Source organism: Bidens hawaiensis, unplaced genomic scaffold (assembly GCF_021521415.1).
Source record: "Bidens hawaiensis isolate Kalapana, Puna unplaced genomic scaffold, B.hawaiensis_p1.1 tig00001721_1, whole genome shotgun sequence".
Taxonomy (NCBI): Eukaryota; Viridiplantae; Streptophyta; class Magnoliopsida; order Asterales; family Asteraceae; genus Bidens; species Bidens hawaiensis.
In genome coordinates, this window is record NW_027491098.1 from 3,185,457 (window position 1) to 3,195,491 (window position 10,035).

The 10,035-nt window shown below is 43.7% G+C and overlaps 1 pseudogene across 1 annotated transcript; it reads right to left on the reverse strand.

Moving 5' to 3' along the window:
• Positions 1-7,129: 7,129 nt before the first annotated feature.
• LOC143596730 (uncharacterized) lies at positions 7,130-8,556 on the reverse strand (annotated as a pseudogene). Its single transcript, XR_013146765.1, has 5 exons — positions 8,176-8,556; positions 7,867-8,012; positions 7,719-7,780; positions 7,509-7,645; positions 7,130-7,408 (listed from the first exon to the last, which is right to left on the reverse strand). The product of XR_013146765.1 is annotated as an uncharacterized LOC143596730 (transcript).
• Positions 8,557-10,035: the final 1,479 nt, after the last annotated feature.

Genomic DNA, 10,035 nt, shown 5'->3' on the forward strand with positions numbered 1-10,035 from the left:
AAATGGGCCTGTAACATCGATGGCCCACTTCTGGAATGGCCATGAAGAAGTGACTGGAATGATTTCGTTCTTCGGGCGATGCGTGTTGGGTGCGTAGAGCTGGCAGGACCTACATTTTCTGATGTAGGCCAGCGCATCCGTGTGCATCCCCGGCCAAAAGTATCCCGCGTTGTTTAGCTTAGCTACAACTGCGCGTGGACCTGCGTGGACTCCACAGATGCCTTCGTGTACTTCCCTTAGGAGGTAGTCGGCATCTTGGTCGTCAACGCATCTGAGGAGTGGGCCAAGAAAATTACGCCTGTAAAGTATGTCATCAACAAGTTGATAGTTCAGTAATTTACAGCGTATCTTTCTTGCCTGTGTCTTTGACTCTGGTGGTACACCCGTCGCAAGGTAATTTATGATTGGTGTCATCCATGTTTCCATGCCGGTTTGGATGACACAAATTTCCTTGTGCAGGACTGATGGTGCTCCAAGAAGTTCAACGCGGATGTCCTTTCCCAAGTGGGTGAAGGCTAACGATGCAAGCTTGCTTAGCGCATCCGCAGATTTGTTTTCGCTTCGCTTGATGTGCACAACTTTGCAATCGTTGAAATCGCGCATAAGGGTTTTTGCTTGTGCGAGGTACAGGGCCATTGTGTCGTTCACGGCCGTGTACGTCCCGTTTATCTGGTTGGCTACTAGCATGGAATCCACGTGGGCTTCCAAGTTTTTCACCCCTATCTTACGCGCAATTCTTAATCCGGCCAAGAATGTTTCATACTCCGCTTCGTTATTCGTACTTGGGAAATCCAGCCGAATAGCGTAAGTGTATTCTTGGCCTGCTGGGTTAGTTAGTTTCAACCCTGCGCCTGAACCATCGTTGTTGGCTGCTCCATCAGTATAGAGTCGCCAGACATCGTTAATGTCTTGTGCTGGAGAGGGTTGAGCCTCTTCCTGGCACTCTTTTTCCCGCGAAGCGGGGACTTCTGCAATAAAGTCGGCCAAGACCTGGCCTTTTATGGCTGGTCTTGGCTTGTACTTTATCGCGTATTCTCCCAACTCAATTGCCCATTTGGCTAGGCGCCCTGACAACTCGGGTTTACCTAGAACGTTTGCAAGTTTGAAGTTGGTGAGAATGGTGATTGGGTGGCCTTGGAAATATCGTCTTAGCCTGCGTGAAGCCTGTACAAGCGCTAAGACTAATTTTTCCAGGGTGGAGTACCGGGTTTCCACGTCTGTTAAGACGTGGCTTACATAGTAGATGGGCATATGGATGCCCTTTCGTTCTACTAGTAAGACTGCCCCTGTTGCTCTGTCTGTGGTGGAGAGGTAGAGAATTAATTCCTCCCCCACTTCTGGTGCTGTGAGTGTTGGGAGTTCGATCAAGCGTGACCGAATCTCTTGAAAGGCTGCTTCCGCTTCTGGTGTCCAGCGGAAGTGCGTTTTCTTCAAACAATTTCTCAATGTTGACACGAATGGGTACGACCTATCCGCATGGTTTGCCAAAAAGCGGTTAAGTGCGACTAGTCGTCCATTCAGTATCTGAGCCAGTTTGATGGTAGTAGGTGATTCCATTTTCATAATGGCTTCAACCTTTTCAGGGTTCGCTCTGAAGCCATCTTTGGTGACGATGACACCTAAGAACTTCCCATCTTCCATCCCAAAGGAACACTTGCTCGGGTTGAGCTTCATGTTTATCTTTCTGAGCGTGTTGAAAGTTTCTTCGATGTCTTTCAACATCGCCTCTGGCTCGAGGCTTTTGATGACCAAGTCATCCATGTAAACTTCCAAGTTCCTCCCGATTTGGGCATGAAACTCTTTTTCCATCAGGCGTTGGTATGTTGATCCGGCATTCTTTAGTCCGAATGGCATCATTTGGTAACAAAATGTGCCATCGGGCGTCCGAAATGCGGTTTTATCCTGATCGTCAACAGCCATGTGGATTTGATGGTACCCTTTATACGCATCAAGGAAGCATTTAAGGCGAAACGGTGCTAATAAATCTACCTTAAGGTCAATTTAGGGTAACGGGTAACAATCCTTGGGGCATGCTTTGTTTAGGCCTTTAAAATCTATGCACATGCGCCATTGTTTGTTGGATTTTGGTACCATGACGGGATTTGCAACCCATGTTTGATATTTACTAACGCGTACGATGCATGCGTCAAGGAGTTCCTTGACTTGGGTTCTACACGCGTTAGCCTGCTCAGTACCCATTACGCGACGCTTTTGTATGACTAGCGCAAACGCCGGGTCACACTTGAGCTTATGCTCAGCCTTACTTCGAGGTACACCAGTCATGTCAGCTGGTGTCCACGCGAAGATGTCGGCATTTTTTTGCAACAAGCGTTTGAGTAAGGTGCGTGTGGGATTACTGATCGTTGGGCCAATGGTAACGGCCTGGTCAGGGTATTTGTCATTGAAGGCCCATTCTTCTGGCTCAGAGGTGGTTGGTTTAGCCATTTTTGGTTTGGGTTTAGATGAGACAGATGCGATGCATACCTGGGGAATGCCCGTGATCATAGCGACGCCCTCAGCTGTTGGCCATCCCATCATACCATGGACCGAAGACACCACGGCATTAAATCTTTCCATCCCATCTCTCCCGAAGAGAATGTCGTATGTGTGGTGTGGCTTCCTCATTACAACGAAGTCCACGTCTTCTGTGCGGGAGTACTTCCCGTCCGTGAGAGTGACGGGGAAAGATAGGATTCCCAAGGGGGTGTTTGTGCTGCCGTCGAACCCATCCATCGAGGCGTAAACTGTTTCTAGGCGTTCTTTGTCTTCGTCGTCTAGCTTGTCAAAGAACTGCCTATACATGACCGTTGATGAAGCGCCATTATCAGCAAGGGTGCGGGAGGTGATGTAGTGCCCCAGCTGGCTTTTGATGACTATGGGGCCTTCTTTGTTGGGCCCCCCTGGCACACGCGGGAAGCGCACTTCTGCTTCCTTCCACGCACTTGGCTCTGTTGTTCGTCGTTTTCTTTCTCTGACGTTGCCGTGAACCATGTGAATGCTGATGTCGACGGGCTTCCGTCCATTGCCCTTGTACCGATTGTCTTTCCTCCCTCCGTTCCTGATTGACGCCACGAGGTGTGTGAGTTTCCCATCTTTGACGAATGTTTCGACGACATCCTTCAAGGATGTGCATTCCTCCGTGGTATGGCCTTTTGTCCCGTGGAAGTCACAGGATTTGCTCTGATCAGCGTTTTGACGCTGTCGGATTATTGGAGCCTTTGGCCATGGGAGCCTCTCGGTGGCAAATATCTCGGTGACGCTTTTGGTGAGTGGCGTCCATCTGGGATTCCGGTTCGACGACTGCCTGTTGTCCCTTCCGCCTAAGAGAGGGCGAGAGCTGGATGAGGTGTCAAAGTTTACCATTGACTGCCAAATACCAAGCTTCCTCTTTTTGTTTTGTCGGGCGGTACGGACGTTATTTTCTCTTGTTCTCTGAGTGTAGAGGTTTGTGCTCTGGGGAAGATTTCTACCCAGTTGCTTCTCCGTTTCGGCAAAACGTTTAGCTGCCGTCATGATGGCATCCCACGTGAGTGGCATGCCGTCTTTACCTGTCAACGTGCGGATGAGCTCTGGGTACTCAGCGCCCTGGATGAAAGCGGCGCGAACAAATCTTCGCTAATAGTGCCCAGACTTAGCTTCTTAGAGTTGAAGCGAGTGATGAAGTCTAGCAAAGATTCGTCTTCTTCTCGGATGCAGTTGAGGATCGTCCATTGCTCTTCAGTATATTTTCTTTGTTGACTGAAGTGCTGGCTGAATTTGTGCTGGAAGTCTGCCCAATCGTAGATGTGGTGGACCGGTAGACGATCAAACCACGCTCTGGCTGCCCCGACGAGCGTCATTTGGAACATGTAACACCATGTGGGTTCCGTCCAATTACTGACGGTTGCCCTCGCTATAAATCTGTTCATGTGATCGTCCGGGTCAGATATGCCATCGTAAGTGCCTATGTTGGACATCTGTTTGGCACTCTTTGGAGCGATTGCTTCCGCAATGTCCCTTGCAAATTTGGACGTTCCCGCATTCACAACAGTTGGGCTGAAAGTTTTGGAGAAGTCACGTGGGTTTCCCCCCGTGTTCTTTGGTTTGAAAGTTTCTTCGAAATTTCTTCTTGAGTGGAAGTCTGCTTCTTTACGCTTCCCTTTCGCCTTATGACGTGGGTTTGCGTCACTGTCAGACTCTTCCCAATCATCATCATCCACATACTCGCAATCATTGCTCATGTTGAGCTGTTGTCGAGTGCTTCCGAATTTGTCATTGGTCTGTTGGAATGAACGTAAACGTTCGTCCAATTCGGCTTGGAATTCTTTCTGACGTGCTTCCGCCCAAGCTTTAACTTGTTCTGGTGTTTGTCGGGGAAGTCTCGTCTGTTGTTTCCCCAACTGGGTATCAATGAATCCCAAGAGAGGATTGTTTACTTCACTTGCCCCGGCTTGGGTAACCGGGGTAGTGTTCGTAACAATCGTGTATTCACCGGTGTTCCCCCCAGTAGCTGGGGTTGTGGTTACCGGAGTTTCTTGGTTACCCGGTGGCTTTGGCATCGGAGTAACCTTAACCATCTTTCCAGAAGTTTGAAAAAACTGAGAAAAAGAAGAGTTCTAGCTTAATGCACGGATGGCGCCAATGAAGAAACACTAAGTGACCCCGACAGATTAAGGATAATCTTAGGGTTAAGTAGATGTTTCCCATGAGGGTTAGGTCCAGCAAAGATGGCTATTCTTCTCAGCCTGCAAAACAGACACCGTAAGCTCGTCACTGAGAAGGGGGGGTTCCTCCTTGTGACCACCCTCCGGCGTGAGAATCAGACTATGTTGCTCTAAATATAAGTGTATATAGAGAGAAATAGCTAGAGAGAAGATGATGATACCGTTCCAGGGTGTTGGAGTATTTATAGCCGAAGGTAGGTTTCCAAGCAGGTACGGACAGCAGTATATAATATTCCTTTTCCATCAACTATGGGCTACGTTCGTGCCACGATGGGAGTTGGTGGGTAGGCAGCGGCTGATAGTGACATTTTGTACTGGAGCGTGCTCCTCCTCGTACTATTGTCAGTGAGCTGTCACCCTGTGATTGGTTCATGGGTTGCTTTTGTCAGATCTTGTCTATTTGTCCATACCTTGGTAGGTATAGTACAAAAGATCTTCTAGAAGCGTACGGACTGGCTCTTTTGGGCGGGAATATTCCCGCCCTGCTCATTCCTTCTTCAGGTGACATTACTGGAGTATAAGAGTTAGTGCCTTATGCGTGTAGCCTTGCTGTTAGTGCGGGTAGCCTTCCTTCTTGGCTTGTACCCACAGCTGCGGGGACAGGAAGGGTACTGTACCAAGGGAGGCTTTCCTGCGGGAACAGCTGGTTTACTGCGTGTAAGGTCTTCATCTCTCTGAGCATGGTGGGTTCTGCGGATCCAGTTGATCTTTGCGTAGACGTACCTCTTCAAGGTGAGTTGTGGGTTCAACTGGGCTTTGCGGGAACCTACCTCTTCAGATTGTTTAGAACTAGACAATGTGTAATAACAGTGGTCAAATACCGTACTTGGTGAAATATTGTCAATTGGTCAGAGAATTAGAATACACAAAAGCAATCATAAACATTAAAGTTATGAATGAAATACATAAAACATAAATTTTAAAAATTACATAAAAAGGTATCAAAAGAAAATATTTCGCTTAAGAAAAAACTGAAGTAATTATATAAATAAAAGAGCTTCTAACATGGTGATATCAATGTGTACACATACTAGTGTTCCTTTCAAGTGCTGAGGGTTCGAATATCTTGATAATTAATGAGTGTGTGAGTTAGCGTTCTAAAGAGAAAATAATAATTATATAGATGAAAAACATAATCTATGATTTGGTATTTCATATTAACTAGGTTTGAAACTCGTCGCGTTGCGGCGGCAGCTTGACGCAAATTCGATCGATATCGGTTAAGTTCGTCACGACACCTACACTAAATCGAAAACGCCCAAAAAATTGTTAGCACACGTACAACTTATGATCAAAGCGGAACATATGTGGTCGGTATCTGATCGAAAAATAAATTAGTAAACGTATAGCTTATGATACGAAAAATAATATAAGTAAAACGTCGTTTATTCGGTTGGCAAATTACACGCGTTGTGACAAAAATTCGGTCAGTATCTATAGGTTCGCCACGACACTGGAACTAAACCCAAAAAATAATTACGAAAAATTGACATATTTAAAACAAAAAACAAAACAAACACGGGCGTTGCAACGGTGAGTCGACACACATTCGGTTGGTAACGATTAGGTTCGTTATCGTACCAAAAGTAAACATAAAAAATAGTTTCGTTATTTGCTAGGTTCGTTACGGTCCTTACGGAAGCTGCTTCATATGCAATAATTATGGATGGCGTGCAGTTATTCACGGAAGCTGCAAATGTTCTTAGAAGAATCGATGAGGATCCAAGACTGATACAAGCTTTTGATGATCTTGGTAAAAAGGCTAAGGCTGCAGCATTCGAAGCCATGGACGCTGAAGCTATTCTTGGAGACATTCCAGATGAATTCCTTGATCCAATCCAGGTAATTTGATTTTGTAATTACAATGTTTGATGTATAACAAGTTTTATAATTCAAGATCGTCTTATGGGTGTTGTAAATGTTGAAACTGCACTACACACTGATGAAAGATCCAGTCATCTTACCGTCTTCAAGAATCAGCAGTGATTCAGAGGCATCTTCTCAGCGATGCAGTAACATTTATCTTTATGCTTGTTTATACAGAACATTATCTCATTAATTGTTACAATTTCTAATGTTGTTTTTGTAATGTTTTTATTAAATTGCAGACGGATCCTTTCAATCGATCACATCTTACACCCAATATGCTGACGGAACTTAAGCACAAAATCGAATAATTTGTGAAGTCACAAGAAAGAAAGCAATGTGATGAAGATATGAGTATGCAAAGCAGCTCTAAATCTTTGATTCAAACACCAGATGGTACGATGCCCCTCATTGATGAGATAGCATTTTTTTGAATTTTATCTCTTTATTATATTTAATAGTATAATCAAGTCGTAAAACATTTGTATACCCGTTTTGTATTTATTAGTCTAATCGAGTTGTAAAACGTTTAATTTATGTTACAGAAGTTATGACTAAGTTTGGTCTTAAAGGGAATAAATAATGTGTTTTCTTTGATATATACTGGGTCACAAAAAGGTACATTCGATCACAATTTCAAGCTACAAAATTCAACAAGAAGCTCAAAAATAGCGTACAGTTTGACAATTATCCAAATGATATTCTTAAAGCTTGGGTAAAGCTGTGACCTTTCGCTTGGCATACTCATGAGCAATGCTGATTGAACTCCTGCTATGTCGTAGAGAAAACTCAGCAAGTAATATTTGCTTTTCTTCTGAAGTTAGATCACCATGACCACCCTTCATATATAATAAATCATCAAAACCACCAGAATATGTAACATGTAACAATCAAGATATCAATGTGCTAAATCAAGTTTAAACTTCTCAAGATTCTTACCAGCCTTCTAGTTCTATCGCAGACCGCATGGTGCATGAGGATCCCAGAAGCAACAGACGTTGAACGAGTCCACCATTCCTTTCATTGGAATACTACAATGCATATCTGACAATTTCAAAGCTTCTTCACTAATCCCCCTGTGATAACAATCATTACAGTAATGCTCAACATATCTAATAATAATCTTTAACAAACACATCAATTGTTTACCTGCCCTCATTTCCAACGACTATAGCAGTGGGACACGACCAATCCATATCATAAACAGAAACCTGAACATTGTCGATAGGTCACACATATATTCACCATAATTCAACACTAAAAGTCTGCAAAAGTGTTTCATATAAATAATATGTACCGTCTCCATCCCGACATGACTTCAAAAGTGTAGCAATGCGATAACCACGTGACTTCAAAACTTCAAAGCACTTTTCAGTGTTATCCCAAAGCTCAATGTCCAGCCACTTCTCCGCTCCCATACTAACATGACGATGCTCTCTATACCTAAATATTCAAATCAAGCGATTAACACTTCGTTCATCAAACTGATCAACACAAATTACACAATCAACATTCGTAATTCACAACAACCGATTCATGGTATATGATGAATCCAATCAATATGCACAAAATCAAAAGTTAAAGTCACCTCAGATCAGGTTAACACCTTTTGCTGCAGTCTAGCGAAATCACATGAACCGACTGAAACCCCAACGCATCCGCCGAACGAAAGACAGCCGAAACATTCCCAGCATCCGACAAACATCCCACCACCAAACACACATTGTAGGTCCGGTTATTCACAACATTCCTAAACCTCTCCTTCCGAAGGTCCATCAACGAAGGCTCGACTGCGTCCAACACCTCTTGGCTACTCAAAAACGTGTCTCCAGTTTTAAACTTATCGAGATACGGAAACCGAAGTGTTGGATTGAGGCTCGGTCGTCCGCTCCATCTTCATGAAACTTGAAACGTCGTCGTTTGAGTTTCTCCAAATCAAATCTCCAACAGTAGGTTTAGGTTGTTTAATTTCGTCTTCTTCGGGATATACACAACTGTCGTTGACGGCAACGGCATGTTGAACGGAGCTGAATGATCTTGAGGAGTGAGAGTGACGGTAGGATTGAAGCTTAAACCCTAGGGATTTGAATTGAAATGTTTACATGTGTACGGACGGACACAAATAGAATAATAATAATTATATAAATGAAATGATTATATATGTAGAAGGATTGATATAATGGAGATGAATTAGGCATATTTACCTGGAGTGCGAGAGAGAAGGTGAGTAGGAGGAGTACAGGTGTGAATGCTGCTGCGTGTTGTAGTCAACTCCAGAAAACACCGAGAGTACCGGCACAGGAGGACTTTACAGGCGCCCATGTCGCCGGAGACTGGGTCGGTTACCAATCGGTGGTCGGAAGAAAGATGATGATGATGATAAATTGCAAAACAGTATTTCAAATATTACTCACTATTCAAATATGGCCCTATAGTATCATAATACGTTTATAGATATTCACAATTGACTTTTAAACATTCACAAGAATCGTTATTACGTAATTTGAAAAGACAATTTTATGGTTCAACTTCCCCCATATTATCCTTCATCGAGCCTTTACCTAACGGGCGATATTAATCCCAATCAAAGAAATGCTCTAGCTTAATCATAGCTTTTACCCTTTTAGCCTTTAGCAAGTCTTTGTTTAACAGAGACTAACCCAGTTATTTTTATGGCAAAAAATGTCATTTCTCTAAGTTTCGGAAACATATAAAAACTTATTTAAACTCAAAACCAACCGCCACTATCGCCAACGTTGCCTCCGTCGCCATTGTACATCCACCACCATCACTGCCACCGTCGCCCACCACCACTATATATTAATTAATAATAATATAAATTTTCAAACTCTCCCTTCATAAACCTATAATCTTCCTGGTGGTGGCGGGACGATGGCGGTAGTGGTTGCTGCGGCATAGGCGGCGACGGTAGCGGGACGATGGCGGTGGCGGTGGCAGCGGTGGTGGGACGATGGTGGCGGTGGAGATGGCGTTGGTTTTGAAGTTTAATTACTTTTTTCATTTGTCCTGCAAACTTGGAGAAATGACATTTTTTGCCCTAAAACTAACTGAGTTAGAATCCGTTAGGTAAAGGCCCGATGAATGCCAATAGGGTGAAAGTTGGGATTAACCTAGGAAAGTTTTTAAGTTGGGATTGATATCTATTTCTAGGTTATCCACTTTTTCAACCAAAAATCCGAGTAGCAAACCTTATCCAACGAACCCATCATTTGAATCAACAGGTAAAAAATAAATATTCATGATCTAAAGATATCCATTAGCATATTCATTTTCTGTGGTTTCTCTGATCAAACTAAAGGTTACCAAATAAAGAATAATGGACGGGTCCTTAGATTTATTTGTGACCTTTGAGGAGTCGTGTGAGATGAAAGTCTCATGCACGTTTTTGAATGAGAGAAAGAAGTGAATCTCATTGCTATTACTCAAACAAGCATGAAACGTATGC